This window comes from Liolophura sinensis, chromosome 10 (assembly GCF_032854445.1).
Source record: "Liolophura sinensis isolate JHLJ2023 chromosome 10, CUHK_Ljap_v2, whole genome shotgun sequence".
In the NCBI taxonomy this organism is placed as follows: Eukaryota; Metazoa; Mollusca; class Polyplacophora; order Chitonida; family Chitonidae; genus Liolophura; species Liolophura sinensis.
The window spans coordinates 12,799,551-12,819,893 of NC_088304.1; positions in this window are offsets into that span (position 1 = coordinate 12,799,551).

Below are 20,343 nucleotides of genomic sequence, written 5' to 3' on the forward strand. Positions count from 1 at the left end.
GGGCCGCCTCTACAGGGTTCTGTCACATTATACCGACACCAGTCCAACCAGTCACGACTTCGAGACGGACGCTCTCTGCAATAGGCCACCTAAGCGGCCAGTGTTACTTGCTGCTGCCTTGCCTGGCTATCAACACTGACAGATTAGAGAAAGGAAACAGGACTGGTTGGCCCTGTTTAAGTATAATGTGACTGGGCGGTGTGTCATGTCTGGTGTCTTTGGAATGATACTCCAGTGGCAGCCGTAACGTGGCGGCATTGTCTCGCCGTGCCACTAGAACACACTGTATATGTACACAAACCTAATGTGGATTTGGTCCCAAAATCGGAGCAATTTAATATTTCTGTTTTTTCAATACCCACTAGGGAATATAATTGTGTGTATTTTAGGGTAGAGTCTTTCTTCGCTGCCAAGCATGTGGCCATTTACAGATACATGTCATTAGAATACTGGAAACTGCCTAAACGTCTTAAAGTCTACGTATTACCTTTCCTATACGTGAAAATCAATGATAAACCAACTTTAAGATAAACATGCAATATAAGAAACAGTGGTATATGTAAAAAAAATGTTTGAGAAACTACCTGCTCGTCTGATTATCTTGCCTCATCTAATTGCATATTCTTCACTTCATCGTTTAACTTCTTTTGTTAAGAATGAAACTGCGCAATATAGTTCGATACACACTGCATATGTCAAAGACGATTGAGGAGAAAAACAATCGACAATGGTGAAAGGCAAAGAGAACGATTGTTACAACCACTGGTTGAAACTGCATTTCTCTGAACTGAAAAAAATGATATCCCGTTATACAGGTCGATAATCTTCATGGTTCTAAGGAAAGAGACGCCTTTGTGTGCTTTTCTTAAGCGTAAAACAAATATGTACTAATGCTCGGAGCATTATCACAAAATGCCAGCTGAAAATCGAAAATGTCATGAAGAAAGGGTATTGAGTTGTCAAGACCGCCCGTCTCACTCTCTCTCTCTCCAAAAAATAATCTGTTCAACTTAACAGAAAGTCTGTTATCTGAGTGATGCCAGAATGTATTCTGTTATTTCAGCAGATTATTCTGTTAAACATAGCACGCCTATTCTATTAATTGAACACAAAGATTCTGTTAGACTAACAGAATATTGTGTTGAATGTAACACAGTTATGTAATATTAACAGAAAACATTCTAGCGTCTCTCAGAAAACAGATTTGTGTCAAAATTAACAGATTATTTTTTGAGTGCATTACACTACAAGGATATCTTGTTGAATGGGAGACAAAATTCTAACACACCCCCAAAACTTGATAACTGAAAGGAATGGTGAGCAAAGTGTGCTCAAACTGACAATCTATACACAGTTGACGTCCTCGTCATGGACGCTGGGACGTTCGATTTCGCTAATAAAATGTGTGTGTGTGTGTGTTGGGGGGGGGGAGTGGGGGGGAGGCTGGGTTGTGCGGTCAGGACGTCTGTTTTCTTCAAAATTTGACAGCTCACATTTTCCGATGATAAAAGCAAAATGAACTTACATATAATTATTTAGGTTCAGGTTTAACGGCGAGTTATTTAGCGTTAACGACTTCAAGTGGCCAATACGCACTTATCCCGTATGTATGATATAAAGAACAGGCGTCAAACAACAGGCATCTAGGTAGTGTATCTGGATAAGCGCAACATGGGCAACGATGTGTTTTTTCAACGTTCTCTTATTTGCAACCCATACAAAAAGCGGCGGATTGCACGTATTACAAGCAAGCGATGGGAGTGATCACCTTATTTGTGCTCGATGATGGCAGATATCTCCCGTGATGCAGGTATCGGTGACGCACAAAGCATTGTCTCGGTGACACTGCAGCCACTGTTATGAGCCACACTGGTGTAGGGATGCAGGGAGTAATGTTCGTAACCGGCCACCGGAACTGGACTCCTCAGGAGTCACATAAAGCTACAGGCTGTCTGGAGAACAAAGCCGCTCTTAGAGCAGTGTTTTACACTCAACCGTTTTTTCAGTCGTTCGATGTTTCTGTGACTCGTGTATATGCGCTCCTGGCTCCTCACTTACCGTCACCCAGACAAAAAGTGTGACCCATGTTAGAGAAGTTAACCTGCCAAAATCGGCTCTACAGAATCATCAAGTTCTTGGCAACGCTACCATCTCAGGAAGCACCTTTCATTTAAGCTTAATCTGAATCTACAACTTTCTCCAGGAAATAAATCACCCACTTCTGAGAGTTTTTTTTTTATTAGTTTGACTTAAAATCATCATTCAGCTGTCGTCGCAAAACTGTTATGTTCACATTTAGAACTCTGACTGACATGGAGAGGTGCTGGCTGGAAATGTGCATTTATTGGTCAATAACTGTCACGTGCCTCGCTCTGACTGGATGATTTATTTTCCGCCCATTTAATTGGAATGGACTTGTCCGGAATTTTTATTTTTTTCCCTCTAATGATTCCATTATTTTATAATGATATGTTAGAATAGAAATAAAACGCAGTTTTTCATGCTCAAATCACAAAGATATTGCACAGCAGACGGGAGTTGTCCACTGTGTGCGAATGAGGGACTACAGGTAAACTGCGTTTTCTTTCTTAATTATTTTATAACAGAATACATTGTAGCTCAGAAAACAGACTTTCTGTCAAAATGGACAGATTATTTTTCAGTGTATTACACTAGAAGCACATCTTGTTGAATGTGGCACAATATTTTTTATAAGCCAATACATTATAGCTCAGAAAACAGACTTTCTGTTAAAATGAACAGGTTATTTTTTTATTTATTTATTTTTTTTTTTAGTTCATGTTCTCGTCTGTGTTCCAATTATACAAACTGATGCAATAAGTTCCGCCATTGTGTGATAACGGTTGATTTGGAATTGACTCCTACTATCATCGACGCAAAAGGAGTCTAAACTTGTTTTACCAAGGTAGCCTTTATGTCTGCGATACGTGTGGTTTCAACTAATACCTGCGGAGGTATGTATACATGTAGATTACATATCGGAGGTGTGCCTGTCTTATTATCTTGCACTCAGTTCAAGGTGGAGAGAACATAAAAAATACAAAAAAGTTCGGATGCAAGACTGTGAAAAGTTAGTCGTAAATGTGGTGCTCAATATTTTTTTCGATTTTTCTTTAAAGAGATAGAGACACTTGAAAATAATTTTGTATGGTGGATATTTGAGATCACCTCGTGGAATATGTAGTCTTTGAGTAACAATGTAATAAAGGAGGATGTGACACATGTTTAACAAACATATTTAGACCAAAATTTGGTCTTTTGCGCTAACAAATGTGTTTAACCTTGATTTTGATCATACTTGAGTTTTTAACATATTCATGAATATCATTATCATTCATATTAAATGCACAAATCGACAAAAATGTTAAAAAGCATATTTGTAAATATGTTTCATATGATTTTGGCAGCATTTTAATTTTTATCTTCTCCTTTAAGTAAACGGCTCATGTTAAAAAAATCGACTGTCTGATCGACCAAGATAGAACAACCGACTTATGTGTAACTTCTAGGTTCTGTCCACGTACCTAGTTCCACAGATTGTAACATCCAAAAGAACTGAATCTAGATCCCATTATGCTGACCCAGATTGTGCCGTCACAGCTGTACAACAGATGCTCAAGATATCCAACAATTTCGCTTGTGCTTCTTACTTAAGAGAGCAGACCAAGACAAACCGTTGAATAACAGTAGCAATTTTCGCTTAGACCACTGAGATACATTCAGTGTACAGTGTAAGTCTCTGTGTGAAACGCTAAGACGTTCAAGGAAAGCAACGTCATGCTGACAAGGTAATTTCACACTTTGAGAAGGCAATAGACAACATTCTCGCCATAACCGGTGAGAAAGATAGAGTAAATGTAAAAGGGGAAATATGCCTTACTCTTGTCACCATCGTTGCAATGATTTAAATAGATTGATCAATGCAAATTTGTTTCAATTTCGTGAATAACTGCTAAAAGTAATTGCAGTTAATAATTAATTATGTCGTAATCATGCAATGTATGAGATATGACGTTACGTAGCCACACTATTTTTTCTTGCCTTGCGCTTTCACAATCTAACCCATCAGCTACTGACGGCATTCCCATGGGAAATGTTGTCATAATATATGATACATGAAATTAAATGGAACGAAAACGAAAACATTGAATAAGAATGAATAGAAGAAACATTAAAACTATGTCTAAAAATACCAGTGCTCTTATTATTTTTATTATTTGTTTACCATGGAAATAAATTTAGTTAGATTCTGTATTGTAAGGTTGGCTTTATGGACCATATCAATAATGTATATCGCCTCTGACGTCACTTCCACTTTTCTTAGCCATAATGTAGCTATGTGATGTCAGGCGCGTTTTTTAGTACACTATGGCACGCAGTGTATCACCACAAGAATCTTATGGACACTTGAATCTTTTTCAATTTCGGTAGTATTTTTCCTTATTCTCACTTCATGACTTCATATTTATGCAGTCTTTTCGCTTAGCAGTGTGTTTAAAGGAAAAGGCCAGTAACCTCAAGGCAAATTCCTGGTTATCGCGTTCTAGTCTCAGACACACAAGCTGATTGCGTTTTGTTTAAACACCCAGTCTTTCAGTCTTCCAACGGGTTTGGTATAAGCCAGGCAGGGCTGTTCTATCCCTAACCGTTGGTGAGTAGTTTGAAATTACTATTAAATACAATCACTGCTTCCAACACAAACGTTCCTTGACCAAAGAGACTAAAGTGCTCGAATCCTGGTTTCTTCTGATTCCGCTGTGGCTGGAATTGGCGATATTTTTCATGAACACGACGGGAGATTACACCGTGTTTATGCGGTTACCATCAGAAACATAATATGACTGCAGTCATATCAGTAAATATTCTTCAGTACGGCTTAAAATCTCAATGACTCAATCAATTAATGTACCAACCCTCTGCTCGATGGTGCTGGTAATTGTGCGACACTGTGCAGTACTCGCACGGTAAGGCATCGTTCAGGACTATTCTTTTTTATGGTATCTTGCGTTTTCACAAAGAACATTGCCAGACATTCAGAAGAAGAATCCATAAACATGATAAAAACTTTATTGATTCTCTTTCAGAATTTCTGACACGGTTCTTTGTGAAAATGATAAAAATTTCAGATCAAAAGTGTAAAAAGTTATTAAAAAAAATTTTTTTTAGATGTTTTCTTCCCAGAATTTACTAGACACAGACCACATCCTTAATTAGGAGATTATTATACAAAAACAATATACAGTAAATCTTATTTTCAAATGTCTTTTCTTCTTAAAGAAACATTTTACGATGGGTAATATGAATGCTTTAATTTAAGCAGAACCTTTTACTCCAAATTGAACTATTAATGTTAATAGGACTGTGATGAATAACGTCTAATCGAGAATGTACAACAGGTTTAAATAGTTGTGTGTGATGGGGGTGGGGTAAGTAGAGTTGGGGATAATGGTGTAAGTGGGCTTTGACCACCTTCTCCAGCTTACCATGACGAAATTGTCCGGATTACGAAATATATATACCTATATCTGCCATCATAATCATTATCATCATCAGGGAAAACATCTGTATGTATTGAAAATTCTGACTGAAGAGAGACGTACTCGAACTCGTGCCTGAGGGGTAACTTGAGTCACCGCTCTACCAACTGATCTACCACTCCCGACAGGAACAGTTCGTTTGTTAGAGTACTGTTATATTGGAGTATTCCCCGATGATGATAGCAGTTACTTTAGAAACACTGACCGAGATAAAAGTAAAAAAGTAAACCTTGCAGTAAAACCTTACGTGTCTACGTGGATAGTTGTTCACTGATTGTAAATGGACTCTATCAAGCCATCTAAGTGCATCTAGCTGGGTTACTCGGTAGAGGGGTGGGGTTAGACACAATAAGTCGTGAGTTCGATTTCTCTTGAATTTTCTTTGCTTTTACATGCTGTAAGAGGGTAATCTTTGGTTGCAACTGAACGCACGCATTTGATCTCCAATAAAACTGTAAATTTTCTTGTAAAATAACGATGAGAGCATTAAAGTCTGAATTACCAAACCATTGCGTTTTATAAAATAAAATCGTAAAATGCAACTGTTGTTCGCAAGTACGTAAAATTGGGGACATCTGGGATCGAACCGGAAACCTCTCGATCTGCAGTCGAACGCTCTTTCACTAAAATATATCCCTATATGGACAATGTGATGTTAACAGCAACAGAAATATGAGACAACTGCTACGACAGAAAATTCAATATTGAATATGCAGCTCTCACCCAAAATGACGTTTAATACAAACCATCAAAGAACTTAAAAGGTAGATAAAGGACTAACTTTAGGCGGACTCATGCAAAGAGAAGCAGTTACCACATTCCACTGATGTATGGACCGCGTAAAGAATTTTCTAGGCGAATTAACGAGTACCCAAATCGTGTCCCATGCTATAGCCTCTTTTAACCAGTCGCCTGTATTCAGCTGTCACTCAAATCTATCATAGCAGCTACCAAACTGCCTTCAGCGAGTTACACGTAACAACACAAGCGCTATAAATTGATGCGCCAGGCGTCCATATTTTTGCGCAGATTATGAAGTTAGAACACTTTTTAACTGAATAAGCTCGGTTTCGACGGCAAGAACTCATTGCCTCAGGTGAAGTCATAGGTGCAGTTTGTTCAAATCGAATGTAAGTGCTGGTATATTAAAACATATTACGCGTATCCAGGATGTAACCTGTTTTTTTTTTTTAAAATAATTTTGCAATGAGTTCTTGGTTTTGAAACCAGACTTCTGGAATTTAACTTTATGAATTAGAATATAGGCGACTGGCTAAAAGAAACAGACTACGGTATATATGATGTCGATGATCAAAATATGTCTTAGTTGCGCTATATTTGCAACTGTTCATATACCCACCGTTGCGATTTAATTCAACACGGTGAATATATTACCGCTAGCCCCGCGTTATGGATGACATAAACTGGGAAATGGTCACTGCATAAAATGTAATATGTGATGGTAACACTTTTGGTATAAAATAATTATTCTTTTTTTTTTGCTTATTGTGCATGAAAAGTTATTGTCCGACTTAAGGGGTACGGAATCGACCCTGATTGACTGACGGTGGAAGTAGGGTCTCTTGGGTAAAATCTTGCAGCCTTGGTCACGTTTGATTAAAGTAACAAAACCTAACAATGAGCTGGGGCAAGACATAGTCTTTGCTCATCTCTCACATCAGTCAGTCAGGATCGATTTTCTATCTATTTAAGTCGAAAGATAACTTTTTATTTACAATAAGCTGCTAATAAGAATACTCCAGAGCGTTCAAAGTTTGAATGCCAGAATATTTATAAAAAGGCTCTGATTAAACTAATCTGTAAACATCTTTCATGGATAACTAAAATGCATAACTCAGAATTTCTTTGTAGAATTGTAGAGCTGAAAAGAAGGTTGACATCGTCTGGATATGTGTTAAATTGTAAAAGAATTGCATCAGGACACACATGCACAGTGGCAGTATTATAAAAAAATTGGAGAGGGGTTTTAAAAGTAATATTTTTCCAGCAATGGGTAATAGATATGCTATTACAAACTTGCCTTATGGTAGCACACATGATCGCAATTCTGTTCATGATGAATGAACTTTTGTGCGTGGTACCGATTATGTACTGTCGTCTTAACATAACCATAAACGACTCATAATTCTGCACAGTTAATAGAGGAGCATGTAGAGCCATATCGCTTCTTGACATCGTCGCAATAAAAAAGATACAATGCCTAAACGCCGTTAGAAATAGGTCAAGGATTTCGGCCCACTGAGCTCTGTGTGCACAACTGGCGTTTTATAGGAGAGTATTGGTAGATAACTGGAGCAAACAAAATTGTAACAGTAATTAGATGGTGTTTAAATGAGGCACTAAATGGGCCATAAATTAGAATGGCCACGATGGATATCACAAGTGAAACACGGCATACGAGCCGGGTAGATCTGGTACCGCCTAATAATTAGGTTGTTGACTTAGTTTTTAGACAAATAATAAATGTCAAGTTTTTTAATTATAGCTCTTTTCATTATAAAATCGGATAGACGGATAAATCTTACCACGATCATATAAGTGAAAAATCCTTGTATACGATATTTTTAAAACACAATATGAACAAACAAAAGTCAGACAGTTTTTTAGCATGAGTGGGAGGTTTCTTGCTTTATTTACCTTTTGACAATATTAGCAACTACCTCTCCGATTAGTTCAAATGTCATTTTTTGCTGGCTGATATTAGGTTTACGAAGCATTGCGTGTCTTAGACATTTACAAACAACCAGCACACACAGCTAACTTTCAACCTGTAATTAGATTGTATAAAACGTTATCATAAACTTGTAACCTACTATACCGCAATACCACGTCAAATCGATACAAGGAAATTTTGTTAAAGAATCGAAAGCAACTAAGAAACCGACAATGTTAATGGACTGTGTTTAACCCCGGAGATAAAAGTACATGTATGATTTTTATGGACTAAATTTTTTAAAGGCCATAAAAATATCGTCTGAAATATCGCCCATCAAGAGACAAAAAAAATTTTGATGTATCATCCTAGGAATCGGATACTTCAACCTAAGACTTGACGCTAAGATTTTGATGCTTCAGGATAGGATTGAACATTTCCACCTAAGAATTTGACGCTTCATCCTTAGATATGGACGCTTTAACCTAAGACTTGACGCTATGATTTTGATGTTTCAGGATAGGATTGAACATATCCACCTAAGAATTTGACGCTTCATCCTTAGTTATGGACGCTTCAACCTAAGACTTGACGCTAAGATTTTGATGTTTCAGGATAGGATTGAACATTTCCACCTAAGAATTTGATGCTTCATCCTTAGATATGGACGCTTCAACCTAAGACTTTACGCTAAGATTTTGATGTTTCAGGATAGGATTGAACATATCCACCTAAGAATTTGATGCTTCGTCCTTAGATATGGACGCTTCAACCTAAGACTTGACGCTAAGATTTTGATGTTTCAGGATAGGATTGAACATTTCCACCTAAGAATTTGATGCTTCATCCTTAGATATGGGCGCTTCAACCTTGGATTTGCACGTTTCAGTTTCAGAATTTTATTCTTCAACCTAATATTTTGACGCTTTAACCTAATATTTTGGCACTTTAACCTAATATTTTGGCACTTTAACCTAATATTTTGGCACTTTAAACTAAGAATTTGACGCTTCAAGCTAAGATTATTGTTATGTTATTATCAACTTGATCGACTAACAATGAGCGTTCATTCAGGAGACTTGACTGTTTATTTTGCCGGCCCCGTCACCTGATGGCGTGACGTATAATATACATATAAACACAAGCACACGAAGCTTGCACAGGGATTACGTTACACTACATCTCCCCTTTTGTAAGTAAGAACATTTCTTTGAAACAGAATAAATTTTAAATGTACCAAAACTGAACTTAAATCGTATGTCCGTATACCTGAAATAAAGCATCATTATGCTGAATTGTCTTTCACATAGCTTGTTCGATTCTTTGAAATAATTTGAAACAGTATCAAATTTAAACTTATGAAATTGAACTTAAAGGAGTGTTTGCTTACATGAAACAAAACATTATAAGGTGAATTGTCTTTGATTGCTAATGGGTTCCAACGTCTCTCAGTCATTTCAATAAACAGATTTAAACACAGAATAAAACACTATTAAAGTCAACTGTCAACTGTGTCAGTGAAAACTCAGTCCTAAGTTTAGTCTGGATCGGTGATTTCGATTATCCCCTGATGACGGCGGTGCTGTTGACTCTTGTGGAGCAGAGTGGGAAGGAAGTTGAATCAAGTGTCTGTTGAGCACCACAGTGCATGATGTCCCGATGATGTATGATCCGGGGTTATCGCCCTTTAGAAATTCTGTTCCTGTTCTGTTTAAATCTCTCACCTAAAGCGCTGTACTAAGATGAACTAGGTGGAAGTGTGCGAGCACCGTGGTGTCTGTTGAAGTATGCTATCTGCTTCATTTTGTACTGTTTCTCCCACGTCGCTTTTTTCCCCAAATTGGGCCAAGACGTCAGTTCTGTGTGAATGACTGGTACGGTATTGTGAAGTCCCATGGGGTGCTGACCTGGAGAGTATCCGTACGCTAGTGGAATCGACTTGTAAGATAGCAAAGATTTGGCTATGTCAGATTCCTTCTTCAGGACTTGAGGTATTATGTCGAAATCCCCATTCTTTGGAAAAAGAGCGAATTACATACTATCATACTGAGGACCGTCGTCCGAACAAAGTTCTTCTGGTATACCATGGCGTGAGAAGATACCTTCAGAGCAATGATAACTTCTGTAGCGTTTGTGTTGTTTGTCGTCGCTGGTACCTCAGCGTAGCTAGAGAAATAGTCCACTACGATCAAGCAGTCTTTGTTGCGTAGATGAAACAAATGCGTGTCGACCATTTTTCTGGGCTCTCATGGTCTGGAGTGGGCATCAATGGTTCTGCCCGGGGATTTCTGTGTACTGCTCATGTCTTGCAGTTTTCGACAAGATCTTGGATTTCCCGACTGAGTCCGGGCCACCAGACGAATTGTTGTGCTCCGTGACGGCATTTTACGATTCCTTGGTGTCCGTTAAGCTTGTCGTGTATGCCGAACCTCATACTAGAAGGTATAAGTCCTGTAAGTAGGATCCCTTGGACGAGTGATATTTCACCTCTAGTCGCCCAGTATGGCTTCGGAGAGTCTCTGATTTGGTGTTCCTCCTGCCATCCTTCTAAACTTGAATTTGTTTACAGGCTTCATGTTCTTCCTGTGTCCCCCGTATCATTTGAAGTTTTGTGTCTGATATTGGTATACCTCGATTATGCTCTCTACGTATGCTTCCATTTCCACGTTGCTGATTGTGGAAGTTTGGTCTTGATGAATTTGTCCCCATACCCAGTCTGATCGGTTTAGTTTTGTCTGCGAGGTGATCAGAGAACTTTTCTAGGTGGCTGACCATGCCCAGAAACATTCGAACTTCTTAAACATTCTTTGAGGGGGGAGGCATCTCTTGAATGCTTCTGATCTTTGCAGGATCCGGTATTGCTTCGTTCCAGCTGATCTTGTGCCCTTGGTACTCTACCTCTCTGACACTAAGCTGACATTTGTCCTTGTTGAGGGCTTTATGAGCCTTCTCAAGGCGATTCAGGACCGCTTTCTTAAATTTAGAGAACTCAGGATATCTCCCGCTTCTTTTCCCATGGAATTAATCGAATTATCTAAGCAGTGTCACGCCTGATCTCCTGTCCAACCCAGTTGCTTTTCTATACCTTTCAAACCGCCGGATCAGTTCGATCCATTCTTCTGATTTGAAGGAAAACTTGTCGGGTGGGGGTACTTGGCTGGTCGCGAACGGGATGTTGTCGTTGTTGTAATTCTCCTTTGTCCTTTTGCAAATTCCCTTGTTTACCGACAGACGTGCGACTTAAAAGCCCTGGAGTTAAATCTTGCGCCGCTTTCTAATGTCCTTTTTTTGCTACTTGATCGAGTGGCAACGAGAGTTCGATCAGGTGACTTGACAGTTTACTTTGCCGGCCTCGTCACTTGATGTCGTGACGTATGCCACACATGTAAACAAAAGCACGCGTAGCGTGCACATGGATTATGTTACATTACAATTATGACGCTTCAACCTAAGAATTTGACACTTCAACCCCAGATTTTGACACTTCAGCCCGAGATTTTGACACTTCAGACCCAGATTTTGACGCTTTAGCGTAAAGATTTGGCCATTGAACTGAAAACGGCATCCTTTTTGCTTGGCACGTGTTGTATTTTGGTTACAAGAGCGTATAGTCAATGTACGGGGCCTTGTATATGATATTGGTTGATCACCATATTAACATATCTGTTTGCTTGGCCAAGGTTACGCGAGATTTATGCTGAGTCGCCTTGCATGAAGAACAGTGTGGCATGAATCCGACCTACAATCCAATAGACAGTCAAGCCAAAAATATAAAATCAGCATCCTGAGCTTTTTTGTTCTGTCCTATTATTTTATTCTTAGTATTGCAGGCTTTTTTCTACGACACTAAGAGTAATCCTCACTGAAATTCGAATCGTGATGAAATAGAACCGCAAAACCTCGTTCTACCTCGCGAGATTTAGAGACAGTCTTTTTAGCGAAGAAACAAAAATTTTACATACATACATACATAATTCAGTTTACATTGCAACTCCATTTGATGGAATAATTTGCCCCAAGGCAATAGGGTGTATTTCAGTGATGTAGGCTGTTCTAATCAACAATGGTCAATTCATAAAGTACTATTGCCTCACTGCCGGGCCATAAAATCTGCCGAGGATAGCGCGCTAGCGCAGCGTAATGACCCAGGAGACTCTCACCAATGCGGTCGCTGTGAGTTCAAGTCCAGCCCATGTGGCTTCCTCTCCGGCCGTACGTGGAAAGGTCTTCCAGCAGCCTGTGGAGGGTTGTGGATTTCCCCCAGGCTCTGCCCGGTTTCCTCTCACCATAATGCTACCCGCTAACGTATAAGTGAAATGTTGATGAGTACGGCGTAAAACACGATTCAAATAAATAAATAAAATCTGTCGATCCAACATAAATAATTCCCCACAGCTTTAAAAACTAAACTTTATTACACCATTATCTGTGATAAGCTGCTCGACTGGCTCTCCGTGATGTTAGCTTACAACTCTTCCAGACTTCCTATGTAAACAGTCGCACGTGGAGAAACAGCTTTGTTCGCAACTCATACGGAAATCAGAGTTCATTGACATCAAGTATATGTTGTGGTTGTAATATTTGGATGTTTTACAGGACGATATGCCAGCAACACCAGATAGATGGTTTGCTCAGTATGTTTGTAATGGTGCATAAAGAAATAGCTTAGGGGCCTTCTATAAAGCACACTTGGCGTTCAGCATGCAGAGGACTGATTGACCCATATCAGTATAATGGCTCTGGCGGGACGGCTTACTTGCCTTCGGTAAGGCGTCTCATTGAAGCAGCACTAGACAAAAGAGCGGTGGAAATCCGTCCTGCAACAAGGAGGCACATTACATGCACTCTAAGGACTCCTTCATCGTCATATTACCGAAATGTTGTTAAGTACGACGTTAAACCCCAAGCACTCTCTCACTCACTCTATAAAGTACAACATAGAGAGTAAACCCACAGCATTGACGAGAGTTTTATACTTGGTAAATGATTACACGTATTAACGGTGAAATGCAGCCTCTTGCCAATTTACTTCAGTCAGGGTTTTATTCGAAATGCTCATGAAAATGTTTACAAAATCACGTGACCTTCACACGTCGGTGATGAGACTACACATAATTTATTCGAATTTCATCGTTTCTGTTTTGTTCAGCGATGAAGGTGCCAGTGTTGACATTATATCTTAACTAATCATACCTAACCTAAGACATTTTACAGGGAAAAAGTGAAATGAATCAAAATTGTAAAAAAACACACACAAAAAAAATACTAATTAAGACAGCTAAGAGGTTTGTGATTTATTACCGAAAAACTATCGTACAACAGGAGACAATGTTTGTCCATGGTGGTGGTGGTGGTAGGGGGGTGGAAGCAATGGATGAGTCGCACACGAAAAACGTGAGCTTTGCCTTGAAGGCCACCAGCTGACAATAACAGAATAACCAAAATTTTATGAATAAGAGCGTGCCGGCTTGGGCTTTTTCAGTGCTTACAGAAAAGATGTCTAAGAAACCAGTCAGTCAAATTAGTATGCTGAAGTGATTGTTCATGCTTATATTTTAAATTGTTTATTTGATTGTTTTTAGAACATCATAGGAACAAGTGCTAATCCCAGACATTAAACCCACGCCAGCAAGAGCTTAAGTGCAGTTTCACCCTGTAACGTTAGTGATCAGCGAGAGCATACTTCCGTGAGTGGTCAGACGAAGTGAAGATGTCATGATGCTATGAGAGTTGTTCCCCTTTGCTCAACACAAACTCATTTAGGTCCATTTAAGTCATTTGTTCAGCGGTGCCAGCAGAAGGTGCGTTTAATACTCCACGTCTTCTGTGCAAGTTGCTTGTTTCTGACTGCTATAGTATATTTATTTATTATTAATTTAAGTAATTATTATTTATCTTTGATTTTTTATTTCTTTTTTTTTTCTTTCTTTTTTTTTTTTATTTGTCTGATCGGTGTTTCACGCTGTATGGGACAATATATCAGTTATACCACTGCAGCCAGCATTATTGTTGGGGGAAACCGGGGACTGTAGTATGAGACGTATTTTTTCATTCCCGATTATGATGGCTTCACAATAATGTACTTAAATCGTTGATTTAGTTTTAATATTACACAATTTATCAAGAGTTTAGATCTCTTCTTCTGACAGAACTTGTTAGGTTATTGTCTTGTGTGACGATTTCAATCAAGGTCAAAATATTACTGGGGCTTCGGTGGCTCAGATGGTTAGTGCGCTAGCGCAGCGTGGTGACACAGGAGTCTCTCACCAATGCGGTCGCTGTGAGTTCAAGTCCAGCTCATGCTGGCTTCCTCTCCTCCCGTACGTGGGAAGGTCTTACAGCTACCTGCGGATGGTCGTGGGTTTCCCCCCGGCTCTGCCCGGTTTCCACCCACCATAATGCTGACCGCCGTCGTATAAGTGAAATATTCTTGAGTACGGCGTAAAACACCAATCCAATAAATAAATAAATAAACAAAATATTACTGCAGTAACTAGTGTTTCAGGGTTATTCCACCAAAGACCTTCACTCTAAGTTTCTTAAGCTTTACATTGGGTACCATTAAGTAAATATGGACAGAGCGTCCAGAATCTCTGACTACTTCTCTTTGCATGTTTCCCCTTTGCTTTAGGTCGTTTTGGGGATTGGGTTTGCGATTATGTTGGTTGACGGCTGGTATAAGTATGTCTTGAACGCATAGATTCCATTGTTCAACTTAGGCTATATTCTGTGATGGCTTTTCAGTGGTCATACCCTCTGTCTGCAAAAAAAGGTTTGGTTGCATGGTTGACTATTCATCCTCGAGGACTGCTATCTTTGAACTGTAATCATATTACTGTTCGTTAATGCCGTGAGACGCCATCGTGTCAGTGAAATATTCCTGAGTACGGCGTAAAATTCCAATCAAATAAACATATAAATGTGATAACAATTCGTCATCTGAGTAATTCTAATCTGGTCACGTCTAATATATTGTACTATCACGGCACTTTTTATACTAATTCTGCCTAAACCGCGGTGCTAAGTGGTGTGGACAGTGGGAAAAAAATCCCAAACTGAGGTAGGCAAAGGGCAAAGGTTACAAGAGAACGTATTTCGCCGTATACGTGTGAATATATTCTAACACACCACACTGTCATGGCTGCTTTGGTTTTATTATCCATGCTGTAGTCTTTATAAATTCGAGCTTTATTAGGGTTCATGGTAAATTATGGCTAAAAACTTTTAGAATTGGTCGTATTGATATTTCTTATACCATTGTGTTCATCTTTTGAAGCTAAGCTAAATGTTGGTCATTTCGGTGTCAGCATACAGCAACAGACCGGAGTGCCATGGATGACGTTTTCGGCATCATATTCCAGTATTTGACAGATTCAGGATAGGCTATGACCTTATCTCAGTGAGCTGGTTTCCCCAGAGTAGCCTCCCTTTTTACCACACATGAACAAGGCATTTTATTTTACAAAATTGGAATATCGTCAAGTACAGCATTAAGTCGGTTCCAAGTGAACAAATAAACGCCAAGTAAACGCTTTACTCAAGGATATTTCACTTATACAACGGTGGCCAGCATTTTGGTGGAAGGAAACTGAGCACAGCCCGGGGAAAGCAGGTTGTTGGCAGACCTTCCCACGTACGATTGGAGAGGAAGCTTGCGTGATGTGGTCTTGAACTTACAGCGACCGCATTTATGAGATGTTCTTTGGTCATTGTGCTGTACCATGTCTTAAATAGTGAATTATAAATAGTGAACACATGTTAAATGACCAAGTCATTTGTAGCAGTACTCATAATCCCCAACATCCGTCCACAATATGGTAATGTGATACAACTTTCAGCGATTAAATCGATCTCTGCATGCCGTCGTCCATTATCTAGATTCCCCTTCGCAGAAGTGAACCATTCTTGAGCACAGCGTGAAACGCCACTTAAATAAAGATGTAGATAAACATCCAACCTGGCGTGCGTAATAAATTTATAAATGCACATGGGAACTATGTTCAGTGAAAAGAGGTAAAAAAAATGTCTTAGGTTTTGCAGCAATGATATCCACTCGTAACGTGTATATGTAGCCTATTCAAACTGCCCCGTTATCAAGCTTTCCGTCGGTCGTACATGTAAGTGAGGTTTGCCCAGCGGTGATCTAGTTAGGCAATGGTGAAAATAAACACATGTACGGTATTTAGATGACCTGGCACTCTGTGCTGGGCCACTTGCTGAAATCTTTCGGATTTTTATTATTTTTCTTCGGTTTTTCTTTTTTTTTGGTTTTGAAAGCTTTTTAAAAGCTTCAAGAGCTGTAAAAAAGTTTTTATTGAATGTTGTTACGAGGCAAATTTTGGCTGTTTTTGGGTAACTTTGGTCACTTGACATGGTGGCCATCTTGGATTTTGAACTAAACCTTTAAAAAATCTTTAAGAAGCAACGAAGGGATTCTTTTGAAATTTTATATACTTGTAGAATGATCCCAATTAGAACAATGTTGAACAAATCTTTGACATGCATTAAAAACTTTGGAATTTCGCTGTTGGTCAAACTTATGATGTCATCAAAACTGTCTAAATTTGATAATGTTTTCATCCATTCTAGTGTATTTGGCAACGCTGATTCCGAATCTGCTTTCGGATTTTGAATATCTTTGTCACTTTTTGAGATATGGTCAAAAACTGTTTTCACTCACGTAATTGCAATGGCCTGTAAGCTACAAATCTGATCTGGGCCATATTCTAGCCCAACACATTTAGTTTCTGGTGCATGCCAATGGATGTGATCTATAGTTTTGTCGCTAGAAATATTTAAATGGCACCACCCAACTTCAGAAATAGAAACGGAGCCTGTGTATTTAAGGTAGACTTTTGAGGTAACTATATATTTGTTGCAGGTAACTTGTCCCATAAATCGGCGGTCTGTCACTCAAACCGAGAAATGAACAACCCTCCCTCCTGTCCACAGCTATCAACGAACATCATAGTTTGCACGTGAAGTCACAGTGCATCATGGGTAATTCTCAACAGTCCCGACGGTATTCCACCATACTCTCGTGATATCAGGAATATAGCCCAAAGCCATGGCGAAATATATGAAAAATGTCTAGTCTCACATGTACCCTGAGTGATGACGAGCCCAAAACCTTACTCTTATTGGGCCGAATTCAACTGTTAAAGAAATATGGCGGTTTCCAGTTTATATTCAGGTTCAGACCTTACATGCCGGTAAGGAAGACTTGAGGATGCCGCACAGAAAAGAACTACGAAACTGTACGCCATGGCTTTGGTCTGAAGATCTTGTTTAAAGAAAACAACACTCAACACCGCTTTCCTTCTAACTATTTAGACCACAATTTCATATCTTTCTTATCTCCTAACATTTCCTGTCACCTACATGCACTCTGCCCTCGCCCGCTCTCAAAACTGAACTGAGCCAAAGCAAACCAGATGGGACACCAAAGTAAAGTGATTGCACACCATGTGTCGAGCAAGCTGAAATATACATACTTAACTACGTGCGGTGATCGCCAAGGCCTAACTGTATCAAGACGCTGTGGTGGTTTTCAGCCCTAGACGCATTGTATATGATATCTGGTAGTGTGAAGTTCAAACCCAATTGATTATTTTTCGTCTTTGTCATGCTTTTTCTCTATGTTGCCTGTTTTTGTAAGTACTGTTACAATTTGTACATGTATGTTGAATGTGTTCAATTTTCCACTGTCTGTGTACTTCGGCAGTTGAATAAAGCTATTCGTCGTTATGTGTGTTACCATCTGTTGTTTTCCAACGCTTAATTTTTCCGATCAGGGCAAATTAATTCAGTGCATTACATAATGTTTCATTGCTTGACATTCAATTGGGCCTTGGTACTTGGCCACCGTTATCGCTGTAAGGAACGTAACAGCTTTAATTTGATTTAAATATCTCAGGCGTAAAATACTTCTCAAATAAAAATATATATGTCATTTGTGTTGAATTTTATTGTGGCTTTTGTACCTTGCCATTGTTTAGACCTACATTTTCACAAATGAAGCCGATCGTGCGATTCACCTACATGTAGCTGATAGAGGGGACGGTCTTGATGGAGGGCATTTTAACGTTAATTGAATGTTTTCCAATAAAGCTTTTTGAGCGTTAGACCTGGTATTTTTATCAAACCTCGTGGTTTTATTTATATCTAGTCAGTAATCATTATTTTCCAGAGTACAGAGATAATGTATTGGCTGATACTGCAGTTGACGTGAACTGCTTTTTTTAAAAAAACAAAACAGGTTGACCTAATCTGCGCTAAATTAACACATAAACAACGTATGGAGATTTACTTTGTATAAGCTAACTAAGTTTTCATTTTCTTCATGTCCTCACGCTATACGCCATGTTAATCGTTTTTATCCGTAGCTGTAAGAACTGCACAGGACTCGACCTAACCAGCACGCCAAGTGATCAATTACCGTTCATAAAACAAAACTGCCACAGTTTTTTTTATTAATAAAGAGATATGTATTTATTTCTTGTAAAAAACCAGATGAACAACTGATGATACATCTCCAGCGAGACTAAAACCGTGGTAAAACCGCGGGCACCAGAAGGTGTCTATTCATTAGACACATGTTGTTGTTGACACAAGTGTGAGCTCCATCAACTTATGTAGTTCCGTATAAAAAGAAACTTTCTTTATTAAAGAAGTTGACGAAAGAAATCACGTGTGTCTAACATTCATAACACGCCGTTAACACAGATGAACAGGTGCACTATAGTTTCTGCGTGTTACACAACGTGATTTTACGTGATGAAGAGCTCTTCTGTGTAAAAACAACAAAGGAGGTGAGAAAGTCACTTTTGTAATCGCATACATACGTGATGCTATCCCTTCTTGCGCTCTGAAGCACGAAAATCGTTCGAAAACAGACAGACGGGAAAACGAAATTCATGTAACACAAATAATAAACTGGTGGTATAGGGTCATTAGCATGCAATCACTAATCGAACTATAATAACTTAATTTGGCAATGATTTGGCAAGAGTTGTTGTTGTTATAAATACGCCGCTTCCTCCACGGCTTCAGAGCGCAGGATTAGGGTAGCTCAGCGTGTATGCAATTTAGCCGAAAGCGATATGTGGTGTTTTTAATTATATATACATATATACACACATACGTGCAAGGCGAAATTAAACAAAATAACGTTTATTACACGCACGTTACATAATCATCAATAGCACTTAATTATAATTTACCCTCCCACTATTTTACATTCCGATTATATTGACCCACATAAAATAATCAACGACTTTAGATTCCCTATTACCGGTTTTGCTAAGTAAACAAATAATAGATACTACTCAAAATAATATTATTCGACATGATAACAAGAAAACTTGCGACAACTGAGATAAACTAAGCTTGCCAGACAACAACGACTTTTATCCGCGCAATTATATACTAGAGCTAAGTGCAAGGTTATAGGGAACTCTATCCATGGCTGTAAACGAGCCATGTAAAACAGTTTTGCTTACAACCATTAATTATTAACCTGGATAGCCTAAAGTCAAGCAACGACTACAAATTGAGACATTAACATAAACAGAAGCTGTCAAATGACAAAGTAGTGGCATTAAAATGTTGAAATTGAAAATGCAATTTTCAACAATACAACCACTTCGCGATTGCAGTTGAACGCAATGCTCGCGATGGGATTCAGTATAGAGGCTACTAAAGCCCTGATGTAATCTATAATGTGGATATACATATCCTTGGATGGATTCATAAACAAGGTGTTTGGTATAAAGCTTCGTGATTTGCAAAGGTTCACTATGTATGTACAATGGCACAGCAAAAGGGTTGTGTCACATAAAGCCAATGCATATAGATAAATCCATAATAATCATACTCGATCCTACTTTAATAATAAAGCAAACGAAGTAACCGTCAACACTCATTTTTGCTGAAAAATCCATATGGTGAAAATTAACCCTAACCCTAATATATGTATATGTATATATGAAAAGGAACGACCAACAGGGACATGGCGACACTTCATATTGTTAACTTTACGAAAATATCACAATAAAAGAAAATGTGTAGGCCGTGTGCCCAAAGCTTTTTCCATATGTGCCAAGCTTTCAA